General features: G+C 44.5%; 1 non-coding gene across 1 annotated transcript; it reads left to right on the plus strand.

Moving 5' to 3' along the window:
* The first annotated feature begins 18,299 nt into the window (after positions 1-18,299).
* On the plus strand, positions 18,300-18,373 carry TRNAD-GUC. The gene has a single exon. It is a non-coding gene; the product is annotated as a tRNA-Asp (tRNA).
* The last annotated feature ends 6,516 nt before the right edge of the window (positions 18,374-24,889 follow it).

Raw genomic sequence — 24,889 nt, forward strand, 5'->3', positions numbered from 1 at the left:
ATGCATGAACTAGATAGGGTGTGACAACTCACCCCCACTCAAAAGAATCTCGTCCCGAGATTTAGGTTCCTCCGGAAAGAGGGCGGGGTACTCGAGTCGAAGACGATCCTCCCTTTCCCAAGTTGCTTCCTTCTCAGAATGGTGCGACCATTGAACCTTGAGAAACTTGATATTATGACGTCGAGTGGTACGCTCGGCTTGATCAAGGATACGAACGTGGTACTCTCGATACGTGAGATTATCTTGAAGATCAAGCGTTTCATGGTCCAGTCCACGGATAGGATCCGAGAAGCAACGCCTGAGTTGAGAAACGTGGAAGACGTCGTGGACTCTGGAGAGATGCGGAGGTAGTTCCAATTGGTAGGCAACTTCTCCTCGTTTAGCGAGAATGCGAAAAGGTCCAATGTAGCGAGGAGCCAATTTGCCTTTGATACCGAAACAATGGGTTCCCTTCAGAGGAGTAACCCGAAGGTAAGCCTTCTGTCAACCTCAAAAGTCATAGCCTTATGTTTTCGGTCGTATTGACTCTTTTGACGAGATTGGGCTATTTTCAACTTTTCACGAACAATGCAAACTTGCTCCTCTGCTTCCTGGATCATGTTCGGGCCAAAGAATTGTCTTTCCCCGGTTTCTGACCAGTTAAGAGGCGTTCGACACCTTCGTCCATAGAGAACTTCAAAAGGGGCTTTACCCAAGCTAGATTGATAGCTGTTGTTATAAGCAAATTCGGCAAATGGAAGGCATTTCTCCCAATCCATTCCGAATGAGATAACAGAAGCTCGAAGCATGTCTTCTAGAATCTGGTTGACACGTTCTACTTGACCACTTGATTGAGGGTGAAAAGCAGTGCTAAAGGAAAGGCGGGTTCCCATAGCATTTTGGAAACTTTCCCAAAATCGAGAGGTGAAGATACTTCCTTGATCCGAGTTAATTTCCAGTGGAACACCATGGAGAGACACTATTCGGGAGATGTACAAGTCTGCTAATTGACTAGCGGTTATACTCTCGTGAACAGGTAAGAAATGGGCTACTTTGGAAAGACGATCGACAACGACGAAAATAACGTTATTTCCTCTCTTGGTCCTGGGAAAACCGGTGATGAAATCCATACCAATTTTATCCCATTTCCATTCAGGAATAGCTAAAGGTTGAAGAGTGCCAGCAGGCCGATGCTCTGCTTTTACACGACGACAGACGTTGCAACTAGCAATATACTGAGCAACTTCTCTCTTCATCCTAGTCCACCAGAACCTATGGCATAGGTCCTGATACATCTTGGTACTACCGGGATGAATGGTGAGAGGAGATTCATGAGCTTCCTTCAGGATCAATCGCCTCAGGTTTCACACTTTGGGAACCACTAGATGGTTCCCGAAGTATACGACTCCTTGATCATCAATGGAGAAACAATTCGCAACTCCTTTCTTGATGTTTCTTTTGATGCGGGAAATCCCCGGATCTACCTTCTGTGCTTTGATGATCTGATCCGTAAGGGTAGGTTTCGCCACCAAGGTGGAGAGGAATCCTTGATGAACAATGTGAAGGTTAAGTTTCCGAAATTACTCATGGAGAAGTGGTTGACTTTGCTGCAACATTAGATTGTTGCAATAGGATTTACGACTTAGCGCATCAGCCATGCCATTGGCCTTTCCTGGGGTGTAAGTTATCCCTAAGTCAAAATATGTGATCAACTCAACCCAACGTCTTTGCCTGAGATTCAAATCCGGTTGGGTGAAGATGTACTTCAGACTTTGGTGATCGGTGAAAATTTCGCAACGATTATCGAGGAGGTAATGTCGCCAGGTTTTGAGTGCATAGACTACAGCTGCAAGCTCTAGATCATGAGTAGGACAATTCTCCTCATGTGGGTGCACTTGCCGTGAAGCATAAGCAATTACGTGTCGATCTTGCATGAGAATGCAACCTAGTCCTTGTCGTGAGGCGTCGCAATAGATAACAAAGTCCTTAGAGAAATCTGGTGGTACCAATACGGGAGCAGATGTCAAGCGTCTTTTCAGTTCCTGAAAACTGTGCTCACATTGTGGAGTCCACTCAAACTTTTTATCTTTCTTGAGGAGTTCAGTTAGAGGTTTAGCAACCTTGGAGAAATTCTCGACAAAGCGGTGACAGTAGCTCGCTAAGCCAAGGAAACTCCGAACTTGCTTGACCGATTCAGGTGGAGTCCAATTAAGGACGGCTTGAACTCGCTCGGAGTTAACAACAATACCTTTACCAGAAATTACATGTCCTAGATAGGTCACTTCTGGCAACCAAAATTCACATTTAGAGAACTTGGCATAAAGGCGATGCTCTCGAAGTTTCATCAACACTAGCCTTAGATGTTCGGCATGCTCTTCCTCGTTCTTGGAGTAGATGAGTATATCATCGAGGTAAACCACGATGAATTTATCCAAATACTCCATGAAGATTGAGTTCATTAACCGAGAAAAGGTGGCTAGGGCGTTGGTTAAACTGAAGGACATGACGGTGTACTCGTATTGGCCATAACGAGTAACAAAAGCCGTTTTAGGAATGTCCCCGTTCCTGATTTTGATTTGATGGTAGCCCAACCTCAAATCCATTTTAGAGAAGACTGAGGATCCAGTGAGCTGATCATATAGGTCATTGATCCTAGGGAGAGGATATTTGTTCTTGATTGTGACCAAGTTGACGGGTCGATAATCTACAACCATCCGGTCCGTACCATCCTTCTTCTTGACGAAGAGGATGGGGCAAGCCCATGGAAATGAACTAGGTCGGATGAAACCCTTTTTCAAGGACTCATCGAGTTGTTTCTTAAGTTCGGCTAGTTCAAAAGGTGCCATCTTATAGGGTCTTCTAGAAATTGGGATAGTTCCTGGAATGAGATCTATCACGAACTCAACATCTCTATCAGGTGGAACACCTGGCAATTCCTCCGGGAAGACATCCGGAAAGTCACGGACTATCGGGACGTCTTCGAGGTCTGGCAGAGGACTGGCGTTAAGAGAATATAGTTGTCGCTTGGCTACTCGGGTCAAGACATTGACTATCCTTCCCGAGGGATGTGTGAGTTGAACAGTCCTAGAGAAACAATCAATCTTGGCATGATGGGCTGACATCCAGTCCATACCCAAGATGATATTAATATTCGAAGATTTGAGAGCTATCAAAGATGCGAGAAAAACAAGTCTGTCGACTTGAATTTCATTCCCATGGCTTACTCTAGAAGTTTGCCATTTGGATCCCGGGGTTTGAATTACCATAGAGGTGGGCATCTCACAGAATGTGGTGTTATGCAGTCGAGCATAGCTCTCGGATATAAATGAATGAGATGCTCCTGTATCGAAAAGAACAGATGTCGGGTGGCAATTAACAAGGAGCGTACCGAGAACGACGTTGGGATCCTCTTGAGCCTCTTCCGCAGAGACACAATTCACATGGCCACGTGCAGTAGTGGTCGGCTTGGCGTAGAACACTTTCCCTGTCGGCTTTCCACGGCCAACAGCTTTTGCAGACTGGTTGGGGTTGGTCTGGGGACACTCGCGCAGGTAGTGGCCCGATTCCCCACACTTGAAGCACATCACGGAACTGGTGCGTGGAGGAGCATTGATAGTTGGACCCCCATAGGGCTTGGCTGGTGCATACTGTTGAGCTGGGTGAGGCGCCTGAAAGGATGGCCTCGGTGTGAACCTGGGTGGCAGGGCAGTGTTAGTCACCCACACTCGGCGCTTCTGTGGACCAGCACCGGATGAGGAACCCATGTCACGGCCATGCTTGCGTGTTGCTTCATAATCAGTCTGACCAGACTCAGCACTGATGGCTTTGTTAACAAGCTTCTGAAAAGATGTGCACTCATGCAGACGAAGGTCGCGGTGAAGCTCAGGGCTAAGTCCCTTGCGGAACCTTGCTTGCTTCTTTGCATCAGTAGAGACTTCCTCAGTTGCATACCGTGCTAGGTTACCGAACTCCCTGCTGTAAGCATCAACAGAGAGTCGGCCTTGAGTGAAACTGCAGAACTCCTCACGTTTACGGTCCATGAGACCCTCCGGAATGTGATGCTCACGGAAAGCCTCACTGAATTCAGCCCAAGTAGTGACATGGCCCGCTGGCGCATAGCTCCATAGTTCTCCCACCATAGACTGGCGGGGCCTTCAAGATGATATGCAGCAAAGGTGACCTTATCAGCCTCAGCTAGTAGCGCAGAACGTAGCTTGTGAGTAATACTGCGAAGCCAGTCATCGGCGTTGAGAGGCTCGACGGAGTGGTGGAAGGTGGGTGGATGTAACTTGATGAAATCACTGAGTGACACCAAGTTATTCCTCTGATGGTGTGCTGTGTTTTGCTCGATGCGCTCCAACAAACGGTTAGTATCCCGCTTGTTTCTCTCGGCTTCCAGCATAACTTCGGCCAGATAGGGAGGGTGAGGCAGGTTTGTTCCCCCAACTCTGCTGCCTTCGGCCTGCTCTGGGGGAGCAGGGTTGGTGCGGGTGTTAACCATCCTAGGAAAACAAGACAATGGTTTAGTCCAGGATGATAGGATTCTGACATAGAAATGTAGAATGTAATGGATAACTTGGAATGTAAGATGATCATCCGTATGACATGGTAGATACCGAAACTGCTTCTTTTATTCCATCGTTATACAGACCATAGAAGGTTTAGTACAGAACCAAACAAAGTACTACTATGGTAAAAAGAGGATTACATCTCATCGGAGGCATCCCAAGCTCCTATACATTATTTTTCCTACACCCCCGGAATTGCTACACACTAAGTCATATTCCACGGTCACACAGGATGGTGGAAGTACAACTATTACAATACTAGTGATACTACTACTAACTCAAACAGCTCCGTAGTAGTCTTCATAGAAGTCACCTCCATAGCCTGGAAGCTCAACGTGATCATCCGAAAACAGTCGGTCCCGTGGATCTTGTGGACCATAGGGACTAGGATGTGGTCTTGGACCAATAGACGGTGGCCTGCGGGGACCACGAGGTGGGGTGATGCCTCGTACATCACGCCAATCCATCACGTCTGGCAGAGCAGATCTCACAGGATAGAGATCTCGCATATCCATATATCCAGCTTGCACAGCCGGTGCAAACCAAGTCAAAGTGGCCCAATGATCAGCACGGGTATTGAAAAGCTCTAGTCTCAAGGCCTGATTTTCACGGTCCTTGTCTTCAAGCAACTGTGCAGTGGTGCGGGTCCGTGAATCCTCCTGAGTGGAGTCAGCATAGATAGCCTGGAGATACCCTTGTGCTCCCGGGAGTGATGCTGGCATATACCGGAAGTCAGAGTCCCGAAATAGGCCAGTCCTGACTCGCATGATGGTCATCATAGAGTAGGCAGCATCCTGCACAGCCATCTCAATAGTAACCCCGAGTCCATAGGAGCAGTGGAGGGGCTCGGTAGATCTAGGATAAGATGGAAATATCCTGACAGTGCAAAAATATTGACTTTGATTAAAGTCTCAGAATTGCTCTTCGACCGTGTACTTAGGATACCAACGGTATCCAGCCTCAGTCATTACCCTGACCAACATGGCAGTATGGCCGGGTACATCTAGGCATCGAGTCAAATGAACCACTTGATTCTAAGGACGGGACGCCATCTGGAACATGATAAACACAAGACATTAAGATTCCTAGCAGAAATTGGACAGCATAACGGCTGTAAATGCTCAAAAAGGATTTTGAGGCATTTGACAAAGAATTGCATAGACACTCAACAACATCATATCAAGGTTCTGGGTCCATCTTAGCACATAATGGGTAGTAGAACTGAACTAGGCTTGTATCCATCAAACCTATAAGGTACTACTGATTAGTAACACGTGAACCTGATAGAGAGAAGAGATCCTAGTCCTTAACCCCCGCTGGAAGAATGGACTGACTCAGATCAGAATGTCATGAGATAAAGGAGTAAAAAGAGCCTTACGTTCCATCCCACAATCAATTCCCCTACATATAACTAAAGAATTTCTAGACTCAACATCGACCAGTTTGGCTTGGAGAACCTACAGGCAGTCCGGCTCTAATGCCAACGCTGTCAGGACCCCGACTCGATGCCACATCAATCTAGCATGTAACACCTCATATCACTTTGCGGCCTCACGCACGGTATTCACACGGGTGTCGTCTTACCTTTGCCCGGGACCGTTTGCGCCTTTTGGCACACGTATATGATAGTGTCGCTAGCATCCATATGGTAAGGAGCCCGGGCTGACATGGCTAGTCGTAAACCCAAAGTGGCACAGACTTACAGGGACAGGCATCCATGACCCAGCATCGAACGTGTTGGTCATCAGCAAGTGAATCCGGGCTGTAGCACTGGGCTAGTAGGACTCCGGTAAACCGGGCTGTAGCGGGCTAACAGGACTCCAGTATCCATCGCGTGACATTTCCCCGAAGGGACAGACACAGGAACGAAGAAGGACACATGCCGGCCAGCCTAAGTGCTCCGGAGCAGTAGCAAGCTACCAAGGCTCAGTGGAGACACTAGGAGACATTTCCCGGTAAGAGAGGCTACTAAGAATAAACAACTAGATAGTCAGATCCCACACATACCAAGCATTTCAATCATACACACAATACACTCGATATGTGCAAATACAACAAGGCATCACAACATGACTCTACAACACCAGTACTTTATTTAAGGCTCAGAGAGCCATACATAGCATACACACAAGCACGGGTCACGCGACCCGCATTCAAGTCATACAGACATACAAGCCAACAGCGGAAGTAACTTGTCTGAGTACAGACAACTAGTAAAATAAAAGAGGCTTGGAAAGCCTGGCTATACTATGTGGTCTTTCACAAGCTCAGGGTCACCACTTGGGCCTCAGTCTACTCATCGATGTCAACGTCTACGAAGAACCCATCAGAAGGGGTTGCAGCGTCTTCTGAAAAATGTAAATTAAAGCAACATGAGTACAAAGGTACTCAGCAAGACTTACATCAGATCCTACATACATGCACATTATCAAGGAGGGTTGGTGGGGTTATTGCAGCAAGCTAGCTTTGACTCTTGGCTAAGCTATCCTACGATACACCAACTTGAAATGGTTTTGCGCACACGAGTCCACTACTCACCACTTCAACACACCACCGAGGATCCACCTCCGTCATCCTACGGAAGAGCCATCCTCGGCACTCACGCTTATCTTGAGATTTTTAGTAGTATCCATTTACTTGTCTATGAACTGTATAGGCAACCAAGTAGTCCTTTACCGCGGACGCGGCTATTCGAATAGATAATGTTAACCCTGCAGGGGTGTACTTCTTCATACACGCTCTCACCACTTACCGCCGTTTACACGACATGTACTCGGCAACCTTCAAGCGGAAGCCCAACGTGGGTGTCGGCCACGACCTACCTAAACACCTAAGTCTCTAGTCCAGGTTTATCGCCTATCCAGGTTCCATCCGCAGGGAGTCCGGCCGAGGTTTCCACATACGGCCCCGAACGATGTGTACATGGTTCCCGAGATACCTAACGGGTATCCGGTACACCGTGCCACGTACCTACCGCATCACAGCCCACCCCGCGGTCAGCGCCGGCCTCCAGTAGGCTACAAACACCAGAAACTACTTGCAACTCCTGGACAGAGGACTAGGGTGAATAAGAAGCCGAGAGGGTCCATTGGTTTCGGGCCCAATGCATGGTAGTAGCTGATTCTTAAATCACACATACAGATCTCAGTGCTTAAGGACGGCTTCAATGAAACAACCCACCATGTACTCCTACATGGCCTCTCATCGATACCTTTACCAAATCGTGTTCAACACATTACTCTCATACCCACATGATCATTTCACTCTAGCCCATCTCCCAGATGAACCAGACCTGACACGACTCTAAGCATAGCAGGCACAGCAAGGTAGGAACGACACATACATATGGCTCAATCAACTCCTACACATGCTAGTGGGTTTCATCTAGTTACTGTGGCAATGACAGGTCATGTAGAGGAAATGGGTTCAACTACCGTAGCACACAGCAGTTTGAAACGCGTTGTCTTAATGCAGTAAAAGAGAGCAGGAGCAAGAACATGGGATTGTATCGATATGATCAAATGGTTGGTTGCTTGCCTGATGGGTCGATGCACTGATATTGTTCTTCGTTGGGGTAATCACGATACTCCTCAGGGGCAGGACCTGCCGCAGAGAGCACCAATACACAATCATCACCAAACAATATGCAACAATATGATGCATGCATAAAACATGGCAATATGAGTGTGTTGGGCTAATGCAACTAAAACCAGATGGGTTTGAACCACTTTGAATCAAAGATTCAAGTTTCAAACTCATACATGGCCCTTATAAGTGCTTTATCTAGTTCTTCTCTAAACATCAGGTTAGCTTGCTTAAACATGCATGAAACCAGTACATATGGATAGATTGGATTTTTCTGATTATTTTTCATATATAAAACTTTGCATTTGGAGCTACGGTTGATTTACTATGAATTTTTGAAGTTTAGATCATTTCCTAAAATTTATAAATCATTCTGGATTTATTTTAATTTCAGAAAAGGATTACTGCGTCAGCATGATGTCATGCTGACCTCAGCAGGTCAACAGGCCGGTCCAAGTCAAACTGACCAGTGGGTCCCGCATGTCAGTAGTTAATTAACTAACTAAATTAAGTTAAATCTAAACTGGGTTAATTAGCAGAGGGGGGGCCACTTGTCATAGACTCAGGGGAGTCAACCTGGACCCACCCTAGTCAAAGTCAAGGTCAAACACGCCGGCGTCTAGCCACCGGCGAGGCCGAACGTGGCGGCGAGAGTGGTTTTGTGCATTCCGGCGGCTAAATGGGCGGCGGAGAGCATCTGCGGGTAGCTAGCTAGGACCGAGCCGCGGCTCTTGGTGGCGGTGGTTGAGCTCGGGGTGGCCAGAGACATCGCTGGCGACGACTTTGGCGGTCGCCGGAGTCGGGTGAAGACAAATCTGAGGCTACGGCGCACGGCGAGGCACGTGGTGAGGTGCGTTGGGCCCCTGGGGACGCGGTGAGTGCGTTAGACATGGTGGGGTGGCCGGTGGTTAGCCGGAGACACGTCGACGACGAGCTCCACGGTGGCGCGTGCGGGTGAGCTACGTGTGCTCGGGGTGGTGCACGAGAGCGAGAAAGGGAAGGGGGAGGAGGTAGCTAGGCTCACAGCGGTCTTGAGGAAGCAGACGACGTGGTCAGGGACGAGCTGGTGCGGCGGCGACGGTGAAAGGGATCTCCGGCGGTGGCGAGGTCGAACGAGGTCGGGGCAGTGGCTTCAGGGCAAGCGAGCGCTCGGGGCTCGCCTTGCTCGAAGGAGCGGAGGGCGGTGAAGCTTCTGGACACGGTGGCGCAGCGCAGGGTTGACGGAGAGCGCGACTATGGCGAGGGTGCGGCGGCGGTGGCGTCGGCCATGGCGCGGGAGAGCGAGGGAGAGGAGCTGGGGAAAGGAGCTGGTCTCTGCGGGGTCGGGGAGAGGGAGAGGGGTCGTTCCCCGTCAACAGCTGGACGAGGGGAGCGGCGAGGCGGCGGGCAGCTGCGTGGCACGCATGCTATGCTCGCCGTCGAGCAGCTGCCTGCCTGCCTGGCCAAGCCAAGCAGCTCGCTGGAGCGGTGGCTGGGCTGGGCCGGCAGGTGGGCCTGCTAGGTGGTGCCAGGTAAGACTTTCCCTTTTTTCAGTTTTATGATTTAATTCAAAGACCTTAGGATGACCTAGAAAATTGTGCATCACTTTTGGCAGAGGTTCTGAACCAAGACAAAAATGATGGACATTTTAGAAGGGCATTTCAGGTTCATTGAAAATATTTTTAGTAAACCCTAGTTGGATTCAGAGGGGGCTGGGGGTTCTATCATCCCCATTTCAAGTTTCTATTGAGAAAAATAGACATGATGCAACACTCTAATGCATGAACTAGCTAGGGTGTGACACAAGGGTGGCTCACTTTGGTTGGCGCGGGCGAGCTGCCCCGGCAAGGGTCTTGCCAAGGTTGCTGAGCCTGCCCCGGCAAGGGTCCTTGCCGGGCGAACCTGCTACGCCCATCAGATCTTTGTGGCCTTGGTCCTTGTCGTTGCCTCATTTGCTTTGCGGCCTCGGCTTCTCTCCGGCTTCCCCTTCCTGCCGTGTCTATGCGTGGTCGTGGCGGGAGGCTCTGACTACCCGTGCACAAGTAAAGGGGTCAAAAGGAGAACCCCTACTTTTGTACACCGACACTCATCAACTCCAAGATGGGCAAGGGCATGTATCTCTTGGACAATGAACATCTTCCCCTGTATCCTAAGTTGAAGACAATGTAGTTGTCATGGATCCATCACATCCCACATCTGTGCAGGCTCATGAGAAGAAGGAAAAGACAAAAGTAGAGAAGGCAGCCAAGACACCAAGTGCTGAAGAGGCCTCCGTGATATTTCTGAAATCCAAGCAAGATCAACTTGGTTATCTCATTCAAGATACTTTGAGGATTGAGAAAGGATTTGCCACCCTGACCCAAAATCAAGAGTCTTGAGAGGATAATTGAGACAAAAATTCATGACTTAGATGTGAAGGTCACAGAAATACAATCAATTGTGGAGAAGATTCAAGAAGAGCTTGAACACACAGATGAGGGACCTACAAAAGATGCTTTTCAACAGGTACTAAGGGGACCAAGGTCATCGGTTGCACCGGTTGTTAATGATCCCAGACCTATAGTGTCAACACCTGCAGCTGCAGCTTCAGTTGCTCCTCTAGTTGCAACTCCACCAGGTCCTCAGATCTCTTCGGATGCATTCATTGTAGAACACCTCTCCACGCCACCTTCGTACTCTGGAGCTCCTGGAGATCATGCTTAGAGATCTGCATAGCACTATGCATTTTAACTTGTTGCCAAAGGGGGAGAAAGTGTATAGATCATAGGCTGAGAGAGAGAGAGAGAGTTTGCTTCTTTTTGCCTCTCTTGCTACTTTATTTGCTTTGCTTTTTTGGGTGATATAATATTTATGCTTGTGTGTGAGATACTTCTATGATCATATGTTTGATCATATCATACTTTAATGTTTGTGCTTAATGATGATATTCTATCTCTCATGTACGCTCTTTCATATCTTGTCTTGGTGATGAGTGCACATTTCATATTCTATCATTTTGAGCGCTCCACCAAGATGTACATGACATGGAAGAGTGACCCATGATACTAATTGATTGTGCATTTGCATTCAAAAACAAATCTCAAATAATGCGCAAATTTAGGGGGAGCTCTTGCTTATCACATACTTTTCAAAGCGATGATGTACTTCATTTATATAATCATTTGTCAAAGCTTTGATCTATATGTTGTCATCAATTACCAAAAAGGGGGAGATTCGAAGTGGAACTAATCTCGGGGTAGTTTTGGTAATTCATAACAACATATAGCTCATTGAACTAATATTCTTTCAAGATGAATGTTTCAGAAAGTTCAATGGTTGGTATGGCATGGACTAGAGATGTGGACCCCTCAAAATGCTAAGGACACATATTAGCAAAAGCTCAAGACTCTACATTTTCATTTTAGTGATCCAAGATCACATTTAGTCCATAGGAAAAGCCAATACTATTAAAAGGGGATGAGGTGTTGCTTAATGGCTTGCTTGCTCAAAATGCTTAGTGATATGCTCCAAACACCCTCAACCACTTTCTCATTTCCACATATGTCCTGAACCTAAAGTCAAACTCACCCCACCAATTTGATATATGTGGCACCACCGAGTTAACTTGACATAGCCATATCCAGAAACCCTAATCAGTTCGATCTCACCGGTAGGGATCTCGGTCTCACAGAGACGGGATTGCAAACTCTTTGTTTCCCTTCATAACGTTTTGGTCAAACCGAGATGAGCGATCAGTCCCACCGAGTTCGTAGTGCAAACTCTCTGATCCCTTTTCGTAACGTTTCGGTCTCACCGAAATGAGCGATCGGTCCCACCGAGTTTGCCTATCCAACTCTCTGTTTTCTTGTTACTGAAATTGATCTCACCGAGTTCATGTGATCGGTCTCACTGAGATGAGGTTTTGCCCTCACCCTAGCGGATCGGTCTCACAAGGTTGATATTATCGGTCCCACCGAAAAGCCTAACGTTCGCATTTTGAACCAAATCGGTCTCACCGAGTTTCACTATTCGGTCCCATAGAGTTTGGTAAATTGTGTGTAACGGCTACATTTTGTGTGGAGGCTATATATACCCCTCCACCCCCTTCTCCATTTGAGAGAGACCCATCAGAACATGCCTACACTTCCACTACTCATTTTCTGAGAGACAACCACCTACTCATGTGTTGAGACCAAGACATTCCAATCCAACCACAAGAATCCTGATCTCTAGCCTTCCCCAAGTTGCTTTCCACTCAAATCATCTTTCCACCATAGCCAAATCTGTGTGAGAGAGAGAGAGAGTTGAGTGTTGGGGAGACTATCATTTGAAGCACAAGAGCAAGGAGTTCATCATCAACACACCATCTATTACCTTTTGGAGAGTGGTGTCTCCTAGATTGGTTAGGTGTCACTTGGAAGCCTCCGTCAAGATTGTGGTGTTGAACCAAGGAGTTTGTAAGGGCAAGGAGATTGCCTACTTCGTGAAGATCTACCCAACTGAGGCAAGTCCTTCATGGGCGATGGCCATAGTGGGATAGACAAGGTTGCTTCTCTGTTTACCCTTCGTGGGTGGAGCCCCCCGTGGACTCGCGCAACCGTTACCCTTCATGGGTTAAAGTCTCCATCAACTTGGATGTACGATAGCACCATCTATCGGAACCACGCCAAAAATTATCCGTGTCTACATTGTGTTTGCTCCCTCAAAACTCCTCCCCTTTACCTTCATATGCAATGATTTACATTCCGCTGCTATACTATTAGAATTGCATGTGTAGGGTGATTGCTTGACTTGTGTTAAGTTGCTAAAATCTGCCAAGACTTAAAATTGGGAAAAGGCTAGATTTTTATTTGGTCAAGTAGTCTAATCACCCCCCCCCCTCTAGACATAATTTCGATCCTACAATGTCCCCAACAATAAGAATATCATATTTCCTTTTGACAGTAGGGAGAGGAAACTCAAAGCCTCCAATAGTAATTGTTGAAATTTTTCCAATAGAATTGATACTATTCACTTGAGGTTGTTTCTTCGAAAAGTGTACCGTATGCTAATTTCCATTGACATGAAAACTGACATTGCCCTTGTTGCAATCAATAACAGCCCCTGCGTTATTCAAAAAGGGTCTACCAAGGATGATCAACATACTGTCGTCCTCGGGTATATCAAGAATAGCAAAGTCTACCATGAGTAACATTTGCAACTACGACAACCACATCCTCACAAATACCGATGCGTATAGCAGTTGATTTATCAGCCATTTGCAAAGAGATTTTAGTTGGTGTCAATTTATTCAATTCAAGTCTATGATATAAAGATAAAAGGCATAACACTAACACCGGCTCCAAGGTCACATAAAGCAGTTTTAACATAGTTTCTTTTAATGGAGCATGGTATTGTTGGTATTCCTGGATCTCCTAGTTTCTTTGGTAGTCCACCTTTAAATGTGTGACTAGCAAGCATGGTGGAAATTTCAGCTTCTGGTATCTTTCTTTTATTTGTAACAATACCTTTCATATACTTATCATAAGGAGACATTTTCAGAATATCAAACACGTACCAAAAAAGACAGGTCTAAGCATTTCAACAAAGCTCTCAAAATCCTCATCATCCTTTTCCTTGGATGGTTTAGGAGGAAATGGCATGGCTTTTTAAACCCATGGTTTCCTTTCTCTTCCATGTTTCCTAGCAATGAAGTCTCTCTTATCATATCTTTTGTTCTTAGGTTGTGGGTTATCAAGATCAACAACAGGTTCTATCTCCACATCGTTATCATTACTAGGTTGAGCATCAACATGAACATCATCATTCATATTTTCACTAGGCTCATGTTCATCACCAGATTGTGTCTCATCATCAAAAACAGAAATATCCTCTAGTCTATCAGGCCTATCTATAACAGGTTCATTAGAAGCATGCAAAGTCCTATCATCATTCTTTTTCTTTTTAGAAGGACTAGGTGCATCAGTATTAATTTTTCGAGTGTCTTGCTCAGTTCTCTTAGGATGGCCTCTAGGATACAAAGGTTCCTGAGTCATTTTACCACCTCTAGTCATAACTCTAACAGCATGATAATTCATCTTATTATTCATTTCATTGAGCAAATCATTTTGTGCCTTGAGCACTTGTTCTACTTGAGTTTTTACCATAGAAGCATGTTTACTAACAATCTTGAGATCATTAACTATTCTTAACATATAGTCACCCAAGCGTTCAAGCATAAAAGCATTTCTTTTCAATTGTCTACTAACATATGCATTTAAGTTTTCTTGTTCAACAATAAAGTTATCAAATTCAGACAAGCATTGACTAGCAGCATTATTATAAGAAATATCACCTTCATCAAATCAATAGAGAGAATTTACCTATACTACCTGTGTCGGGATATTGAGACCATGTATTTCTTCAATATGTGGTAAATTCTTAACATCTTCATTTGTAATACCCTTTTCTTTCATAGATTTCTTTTCCTCTTGCATATCTTCAGGACTGAGAAATAGGATACCTCTCTTCTTTGAAGTTGGCTTAGGAGGTGGTTCGGGAAGAGTCCAATCATTATCGTTACTCAATATATTATTCAATAGCACTTCAGCTTGTTCAATAGTTTGTTCCCTGAAAACATAATCAGCACAACTATCTAGGTGGTCCCTAAAAGCATCAGTTAGTCCATTATAAAAGATATCAAGTATTTCATTTTCTTGAGAGGATGGTCGGGAAAAGCATTAAGTAACTAGAGAAGCCTCCCCAAGCTTGTGGGAGACTCTCTTCTTCAATTTGCACAAAGTTAAATATTTCATGTAAAGGAGCTTGTTTCTTATGGGCAGGAAAATACTTTTCAGAAAAGTAATAAATCATATGTTGGGGACTATGCACACAACTAGGAGCAAGAAAATTAAACCATATCTTAGCATCACCCTTTAATGAGAAAGGAAACAACTTAAGGATATAGTAATAGCGAAATTTTTCCTCATGAGCAAACAGGGTGGCTATGTCATTCATTTTAGTAAGATGTGCCACAATAGTTTCAGATTCATAACCAGGGAAAGAATCAGATTCAACCATACTAATTAACTCAGGATGGACAGATAATTCATAATCCTTATCGGTAACAAAGATAGGTGAAGTAGCAAACATAGGATCATATTGCATTCTAGCATTTAAAGATTTTTCCTTCCACTTGCACAGTAATTTCTTAAGATCGTCTTTATCCTTACAAGCAAGAAAGCCCCTAGCTACCTCTCCATCCATAACATAACCCTCGGGTATAACAGGTAATTCATATCTAGGAGAGCTAGGTCTAGCAGGTGTTTCAAAGTGCTGAACTTCAATAATTTCTTCAGTTTTAGAACTATCATCAGTTTCAGCATTCTCGATATGTTTAGCTCTAGCAAGTTGTTCATCATGCATAGCACAAGTAGCATCATCAATTACTTGCAACATATCAGAATTAATAGTAGGTGTAGGTGTCGCAAGCTTACCCAAAACAGAAGGTGAATCAACTGCAGAGTTTGATGGCAGTTCCTTACCTCCCCTCCTAGTGGAGGGAAAAATCTTGGTTTTGGTATCTTTCAGATTCCTAATAGTGATCAATAGATATAAATCCCAAGTGACTCGGAGAACAGAGCTACGCTCCCCCGCAATGGAAGCAGAAAAAGGTCTTGATAACCCAAAAGTATAGGGGATTGCAAGAGTTCTCGAGGGTAGAGTATTCAACCCAAATTTATTGATTCGACATAAGGGGAGCCAAATAATATTCATGAGTATTAGTAGTTGAGTTGTCAATTCAACCACACCAGAAAGATTTAATATCTACAGCAAAGTATTTAGTAGCAAAGTAATATGGAAGTAACGGTAATGGTAGCAAAAGTAACAGTAGCAGTTTGTAGTGCTTGTAACAGCAGTAGCAACAAAAGTAACTTAGCAAAGATCAATATGTGAAAAGCTCATAGAAAATGGATCAGCAATGATAATTGTGTTGGATTAAACCCTAACAAAACTAACTCAATTACATGATAAATCTCATCTAACCCATCCCCGTCCAGCAAGCCTACGATGGAGTGGCTCATGCACAGCGCTGAGCATCATGAAATCGGTGATGGAGGAAGGTTGGTTATGATGATGGCGACGAATCCCCCTCTCTGGAGCCCCAAACGGACTCTAGATCTGCCCTCCCAATGAAGAACAAGAGGTGGCGGCTCCGTATCATAAAACGCGATGAATCCTTCTCTGTGATTTTTTTCTCCCCGAATAGGGTTATATAGAGTTGGAGTTGAGGTCGGAGGAGGTCCAGGCAGCCCACAAGCCTTGTAGGCACGCCCTACGGGGCGCGCCGCCCAGGCTTGTGGCCTATGGGTGGACCCTCTCTGGTTAATTCTCGCGCCAGTATTAGAGTCCAAAATAACACCATGGCAATTCTGCTGAAAACAGCATCAGTCCGGGTTAGTTCCGTTCAAATCATGCAAATTAGAGTCTAAAATAGGGCAAAAGAGTTTGGAGAAGTAGATATGATGGAGAAGTATCATCGAGCCCACAGTTGCATCATTGCCAGAAGCTTTGCAGGCGAAGACCACCTTTCGTCGGGATAAGATGTACTCCTTGTCCCCTTTCAAAATTGGCCATTGCGGGATCCCTTCCTGCCTAAGCTATGAGGGAAGAGGACCACTGCCACTAGAAATAGGGGCTAGCCACCATCGTAGAAGGGACCCTACCCGGGACCAATTCGTCATCATTGTCTGAGCCCTTGCGAGGCTGCTCATCCACTGTACTAGTTCATCATATACCTCCTCGTGAGGCCAATCCACCACAAAGTAGGAGTAGGGTTTTACACCACAAGGTGGCCAGAACCTGGGTTAATCTATGTGTTCATCTTCTTCCCCGCTCGCACGGACTTGATGTGGCTAGGCCGTGGGGTGGTGAGCTTGAGGCTATAGCTGGTTGGGATTTTTACACATGCCCCAGAGTTCGGACCTTCTTGGGTCTAGGGAGCCCTGAATCCGACATGAGGTTTTCAACCTCCACAGCAACAGCTATAGGCATAATACTGCATTCCTCGCTTAGGGTTCACCCCGGATACTGCACTAGATAAGGAAAAGCAGACTGCTAAAAGTTTAGTCCAGACTAACCTTGCACCTCATCAAACCACTTGTTGATAAGGTCGAGCTCCTCATTGGAGCTCTTGAGCTTCCAATTCACTTCTGCCAGCTCCGTGACATTGCCAATCGCCGCCAAAGATGAGGCCTACAAAAAACAGCTCACGTAGCTTAATATCCTGATTCAATAATTTTGGATCCTCTCATAGGTTTTTCAATCTTAACTGAGTCTCAGGGGCTGCTATATATGAGGATTGGATGACCTTGCTTAAGAAAATTTACTTCATAAAACGGATATTACATGGCTTACCTCGAGGCCCATCAGAAGGCTGCAAAAAGCTTCCCTCAGTTCGTAGTTAACGGATGGATACATTCCAAAACCATGCCCATCGGGGCGCGGTGTTCTGCAACGATGGAGGAGCTATTTAAAGCCTCCTTCATCACGTCTAGCCACCCAACCGCAACCCGATCTTTGGTGAAGGGCAGAATTGACGGCTCTAGGGGCTTTAGGGTCTCCGGATTCGTCTTTAGGGAGGGCTCGGACTAACGGAGCTCCCCCTCCTTGTTCACCAGGAGGGATCCACCCTCCTGGTCTTCGGTAACCGAGGAGTAAACCTCGGCCATGATGTCGTCGCCACCACCTCCCATGTCCGGGCCATGAGGAGTCCTTCGAGACAACACCTCTCTGATCTCCCCGATGACCGGAGGAGGCGTAGAGCGGGACGCGGTCCCATGCTCGGTTGGCGAAGAGTTCCCCTACGAGACCTGATCAGTGGGTTGTGCCCACGTCGGGCGCCTCCAACACTATCTATTTGCTCTATAAATAACTAGAAAATCCAAAAACCCTAGGGGAGTCGACGAAACACAATTCCAGCCGCCGCAAGTTCCAAAACCACCAGATCCAATCTAGACACCATCATGGAGGGTTTCATCATCCTCATTGGTGCCTCTCTGATGATGGGTGGGTAGTTCATTGTAGAACTACGGTCCGTAGGCAGTAGCTAGATGGCTTATTCTCTCTCTCTTTCTCTCTCTCTCTCTCTCTCTCTTGATTCTCAATACAATGTTCTATTGGAGATCCATTTTATGTAACTCTTTTTGCGGTGTGTTTGTTGGGATCTGATGGGAAATAGCTCAGTTGGTTAGAGTGCTGGTCTGTCACGCCAGAAGTCGCGGGTTCGAACCCCGTTTTCCCCGCCCGATCTTTCTTTCTTCCCGAGGTCATACCTGCTTTGAGTTTATGATTAGATCTATTTTATCCATGAAACTTATTTGAGTTTTCATCTCTTATATGCATGATTACTATAGCCTCATATTTCTTCTTCCAATCTTTGGTTTAGTTAGGCCGACTAGATCGATTTTTCTTGCCATGGGAAGAGGTGCTTTGTGATGGGTTCGATCATGCGGTGTTCTTTCCCAGTGATAGAAGGGGCAGCAAGACACATATTGATCGTTGCTATTAAGGATAACAAGATGGGGTATATTCCTAGATGAATAGATCTTGTCTACATCATGTCATCCTTCTTATTGCATTACTCCATTTTTCGATGAACTTAATACACTAGATGCATGCTGGATAGCGGTCGATGTGTGGAGTAATAGTAGTAGATGCAGGAAAGAGTCGGTCTACTAATCTTGCACGTGATGCCTATGTATTGATCATTGTCTGGATATTATCATAATTATTTGAAGTTCTATCAACTTCCCAACAGTAATTTGTTTACCCGCCGTGTGCTATTTTTCTCGAGAGAAGCCACTAGTGAAATCTACGGCCCCCAGGTCTATTCTTTATCATATTTGCTTTTCGATCTATTGTTTGCCACTTCTATTTTCAGATCGATTATTCCATAAAACAAAAAATACCTTGCTGCAATTTTTTGTTATTTATTTTATTTTGTGTTTCCGCGTGAACTATTTATCCAAACTACTACAAACCAATCTATCTTTCACCCGGGAGGGATTGACAACCCCTCTTACGCGTCGGGTTCCAAGTATTTGTTCTTTGTGTGCAGGTAATGTTTACATAGTGTTGCTTGGTTCTCCTACTGGTTTGATAACCTTGGTCTCATCACTGAGGGAAATACCTACCGTAGTTGTGCTGCATCAACCCTTCTTCTTCGGGGAAAATACTGACGCGGACACGAGCCATCAAGAATGGATTTTCGGCGCCGTTGCCGGGGAGACATCATCAACATATATCAGGTTACTAATCACAAATCTCATCTCCTTGCAATTTACATTATTTTCCATTTGCCTCTCGTTTTCATCTCCCCACTTCATAAAAATTTGCCGTTTTATTCGCCCTCTTTTTCGTACGCCGTTTTTCTTGTCAGATCTGTCTTTTTGCTTGTGATCTTGTTGGTATGGCTAGCATGACTACTCCTCCTAAGTCACCTGATTTTGAAGTTTTATACCTCAAGTAGAGACAAGGAGACAATTTGAAAGATGCTTGGTATAGGCTAATGGAATCTTATCGTGTTTGCAATCTAAAAGGGGATGCAAAGATTTTGTTTCAAATTTTTTACATAGGTTTAGCCTTGCATCATAGATAACTTTTGATTTTGCCGCTAAGGGGAATTTTATTGAGCTTGATGCTAATATCGCTTATAAGATCCTAGAAGGGATTTTGGGAATTCTTCCTACCAAAAAGGGGATTTCTTTTACTCAAGAAGGAGCTCAAATTTTGGACAAGTTGAGTGATTTGCATAAACAATTGGTTGATTTACAAAAATATAATGAACCTTTGAAACATATCAATGGGAACCTCAATCGAGTGAATGCCTTAATTACTCTTTGCAATAAGCGTTTGGATATTTTGGATCTCAAGATGGCTCCTAAAAATCTTGGGAACCGCAAAGAGCCCCCCATGTTTGAAAACTAAAGATGACAACACTTAGATCTATGCTCTATGCCTACCTAGGGACGTAAAATGATAGCTCTTGTTGGGAGGCAACCCAATGAATAAGTTTTATTTTTGCCTTTTTCTTTCTGTTCATGTGTGTTTGCACAATTATGCCTCTTTTATGATTGTAATTTTTATGTTTCAATTAGAGTTTGGGCCAAGCAAAGCCTTTGGGATTATGTTTGGTGATAGTTGATTTGATCTTGTTGGAAAACAGAAACTTTTGCGTCCAGTAAAATAATTTTCAAAAATCACAGAAGTGACGAAACTTCTGAAATTTTTACTCAAGATTTATATACAAATTACCCACATCTTCCCAATTTATCAGAATGTTTGGAGTTACGAAAGTATACGAAGTTTTCAGATTCCCACAGACTGTTTTATTTTTGACAGATTATGTTTTCTTTTTGTTGTGTGCTTATTTTGATGAATCTATGGACTTTATTGGGGGGTATAAGCCATAGTAAAGTTGGAATACAGTAGATATAATGCAAAAATAAAATATGAATGGGTTTGCAACAATACTTAGAGTAGTGATTTGCTTTCTTATACTAACGGATCTCATGAAGTTTTTGTTGAGTTTTGTGTGATTGAATTTTTCAAGTTTTGGGTGAGATCATGATGGATGAAGGAATAAGGAGTAAGAAGAGCCTAAGCTTGGGGATGCCCCATGGCACCCCAAGTAATTATCCAAACATATTAAAGCAACTAAGCTTGGGGATGCCCCCGAGTGGCATCCCCTCTTTCTTCTAACGACCATCGGTATTTTACTTGGAGCTATATTTTTATCGTAACATAGCATGCATTTTGCTTGGAGCGTCTTGTATAATATGAATCTTTGCTTATTTTGCTTTTAAGTTTGTGTCATCTATTCCTGCTGGACACACCTATTTGAGAGAGCCAAAATTATGCTATGATTTTTGCTCTTTATGCTTCACTTAAATTTTTTGAGCTAAGGAATTGCTCTAGTGCTTCACTTATATCTTTCTGAGCACGTTGTGCTTTAATATTTTTTAAGAAATGATCTCATGCTTCACTTAGATTTATTTGAGAGATAGTAACTTTCTGAAGAAATTCTCTCATGTTTCACTTATATTATTTTGAAGATGAAAAAATTGTATGTGCATGTTCTTCACTTAGATTTGTTTAAGCTAGTCAAAAGCAACATATGAAATTAGTCCAAAGTGATAGATATTCAAGAGGGATATAATAAAAACTTTCATGAAGATCATTGGACAAAATAAACTTGATTCTTTGTAATAGTTTTGCGGTACGATGATAATAATATGCGAGTCATGTTGGTGAGTAATTATGCTTTAGTAAGAATATTGGTGTTAAGGTTTGTGATTCACTATGCAATCACGAAAGTCAATAGTTATGCAATGAAATTACATCCTACTTTTGGTGCATTATTGAGTGTTAGTTATGCTCAATGCTCACTTATGTGATTTTTCGTTTCTTGGTTGGTTGCTTCTCAATCTATTTGCTAGCCTTCCCTTGTACTAAGTGGGAATACTACTTGTGCATCCAAAATCCTTAAACCCGGTTTTGCCAAATGAGTCCACAATACCTACCCATATGCGGTATTCTCTTGCCATTCTAAGAAAATTTGTTTGTGCCATCTCTAATTTTCAAAATAGTTTTCTTTTTGTGTGCTCGTACCGCTCATGAAACGGTAGGGGGTGGTTGGCTGATGTTTTTCCATGCTAGATGTGTTATTCTCAAGATGAGTGTTTATTAACTTGTCATTGCATGAGAGTACGACAAAGGTACCCTGGTACATCCAGGTTCTATACAAACGGTTTTTATCCCCTTTTCGCGACGACATTTGGAATTGTCGCCAAGTGAGTGTGGGCGATAGGGGGGTCCATCCCACAAGACCCAAAAACCGTCGGGGATAGGGAACCTTGATGCATACACTTGTCCGTATATAACCGTTTTCAATATCTCGAATATCCCAAATGCTTCATCCTTGCTACTTGTTTCTGCTCGCATTGCCATCACAGTCAGAGTTTTGTGGTTTTACCTAAAACCAGGTTAATTCCAAGCACGTACCAAACTGGCTCTGTGTTTACGATGCCTGGAATGTCACAAACAGTTCATGATTATAAACCGTGTACGATAGGTAGACAATCACACACATTTAGTTTTCCTGCACCGTATGTGATAGTGTCTGGCATCACACACGCTTTGTAAATGGCAACTGTGTGCATTGTCACACACGTCCCCTCTCCGTGAAGCTTGTCGGAATATGATGTATATCGCACATGGTGTGCTTTATTGACCATGTGCGCCGTAAAGACCTGCACACCGTAATTACGCCCTAATTTAATTGCTGCTCTTTAAAATTATACCTAATTTGAACTTGAAAGTAGGCTATAGCTTTATTCTTATCCATCAGGTTGAACCACCAATGCGTTATTCGATTCACAGGTACATATGTTTAAGAATTACATAAGCACCAAATAAAGAATGATGAGCTTGGGTTCTATTCTTGTACTATTACAGATGGTAAAGAAAGAGGTGACAGACATTCTGGTTGCTAAACAAGGTTAAGCAGAATGGCCCTATTGTGCTCTCCTAGATGCAAAATGTACGCACGACTCTAGTCCAACCCCTTGTGATGGTCGGCCGCCAATCATGTAGTTTGAGAGGCAATATTGAGTAAACTGCTTCAGGAGCCACTGCAAAGGAAAAAAATCCAGACACTGTCATCTAACACAAGTCATTACAAGCAGTAAAAAGAAGGCTACAGGGTTCTTACTTACCATCCTACAGTTCACAGTTGTCTTGCATAAAGTGTAAACAAATAGTTTGATTGACATCTTTTGATCCATTTCAATAACAATCTTTATCAGTTCCCTCACTTGATGTGGGTTCATGAATATCTCATTGCCCCATATGCAGAAAGGGTCATGTGTGGATCTTTGGCAATGAAATATGTACCTAAAAGCACCAAGTTAATATTAGAAGCTAAACAACAATTGCAAAATGATGTAGTACAACACTCCCTCCATCCCATTATATAAGATCTCATTACATGTATATCTAGACATCAGCAGAACATTAAGGTAACACTCTTCCTTGTTGCTATGTAGCCTGGGATTGCATATTTAGTCATTTAGTACAATGCATGTTGCTATGTAGCCTCAGATATATTAAATATGACCCTGGTTAACCTACTGATAAATGGATTACATACATATTCAGTGAAATGTTTGATTCGACGATTAATCCCTTATTAGCCCCCAGGCTATATGGTACCAACTGTCGATATCCTGAACAGTGAGTACATATAAGCAATACGATGAAACTAACATCGATGGAAAACAACATTGTTCTCAATATTGTCATGTATAAGAACATACAAAATCATGTTAAGCACAACAGGCTAAACATCAACCAAATATATCCATGGTAGACAACATAATCTACAAATGATAGCTTCAGTGTGCAGGCTTAAGAACGCTAGTTAAGCAAACAAGAAGTGGAAAGGTGTGTTAACTGCATCAGACATAACATTTAAAAACAAGCAAATAGTAATTCAAACTGGTATTGTGCAGTTCTAAAGTACACTAGTTACTGTTAAAGAATGAAAAGTCATGTTAACTGCAACATCCTTAACAACAACCAAATATCATAATTCATAGTGGTATTGTTGAAACTGTTATTGATGAAATTGAACTGCACAGCAAATAGTTGCACATATAGAGCATCACATTGTGAAGAACTAAAATAAACAAGGCATAAGGCCATTTCTAGCCGATCCTTTAAAAGTTAATGGACTAAAACCCTTAGTGGATATATATATATATACTCTAGCAATTTTTGGCCATTTCTGGTCAATCCCCTAAACTTAAGGTTGCAAACTTCAATTTGACCAAGTTCAAAGTAGGTTCAATTGAAAGTAGCATGCATTCAAAACTAAAAATAGATAGTTTTGCATAATGGAACATAAAACATAAATTTAAACTAAGCTAAACTACTTTCGGTCAAAGTGGAGGTCCAGCCAATCCTTCCTTGTCAGGTACGGTGTGCCGCGAGCCGGCTCCGGGCCGGTGCCATCGTCGGGGTCGTTGGGGAAGACACTCCTCCACTCGTCGACGTCGATCTCCTCGTCCTCGCCGCCCACCTCGACGCCCTCTGCGCCGCCGTCCTTGCCGCCTTCGACCTCGTCATCGGAGGAGAGCATGATAACCTCACCGCCCTCCGCGCTGGCAAAGATCATCCGGTCCTAATCCAGGAGCTCCTGGTGCTGCCGGCGGAGCTCTTGCATGTAGGCCTCATCGGCGGCCTCGGCCTCGAGGTGCTCCCATGCCTCGTGGTCCTCCCGTGACATAGCTGAGCACACCACCCCTGGCTCCAGTGGAACAAGGTCGACTGGACATATGCCAAGGAGAAATTGAGCCGAGCCACTGCGTCATGGTAGCGGACCTACCAGCGGTCGTACTCCATGGCCACAAGCTCGGTCGTGTGGAAGCTACCGAGCCACCAGTGGTCATGGGTCTCTCTGTCCGTAATCTCGGCGACCCATGTCCCCCACTGCTACTGTGGGACCCCGAGGTAGGACCTCGTTGGTGGTCGGGCCCGAGGGAGGACGGGGAAGTCCTTGAACCGGCGTAGGGGCACCGCGGCTGGCGGATCAGGCTACCGCGATGGCAGATGGATAAAGAGCCTGTAGAGGACGATGGGGACACCTCGGCGGCCACCTCGCCAGCGTCGAGCGAAGAGGCTGCGATAAACCTCTTTCTGGCCATTGGCTCCTCGAGCTCCCCGGCACACAGGCAGAGGTTGAGGATGAAGGCGGTGGC

Source organism: Triticum dicoccoides, chromosome 6B (genome assembly GCF_002162155.2).
Source record: "Triticum dicoccoides isolate Atlit2015 ecotype Zavitan chromosome 6B, WEW_v2.0, whole genome shotgun sequence".
NCBI classification, from domain to species: Eukaryota; Viridiplantae; Streptophyta; class Magnoliopsida; order Poales; family Poaceae; genus Triticum; species Triticum dicoccoides.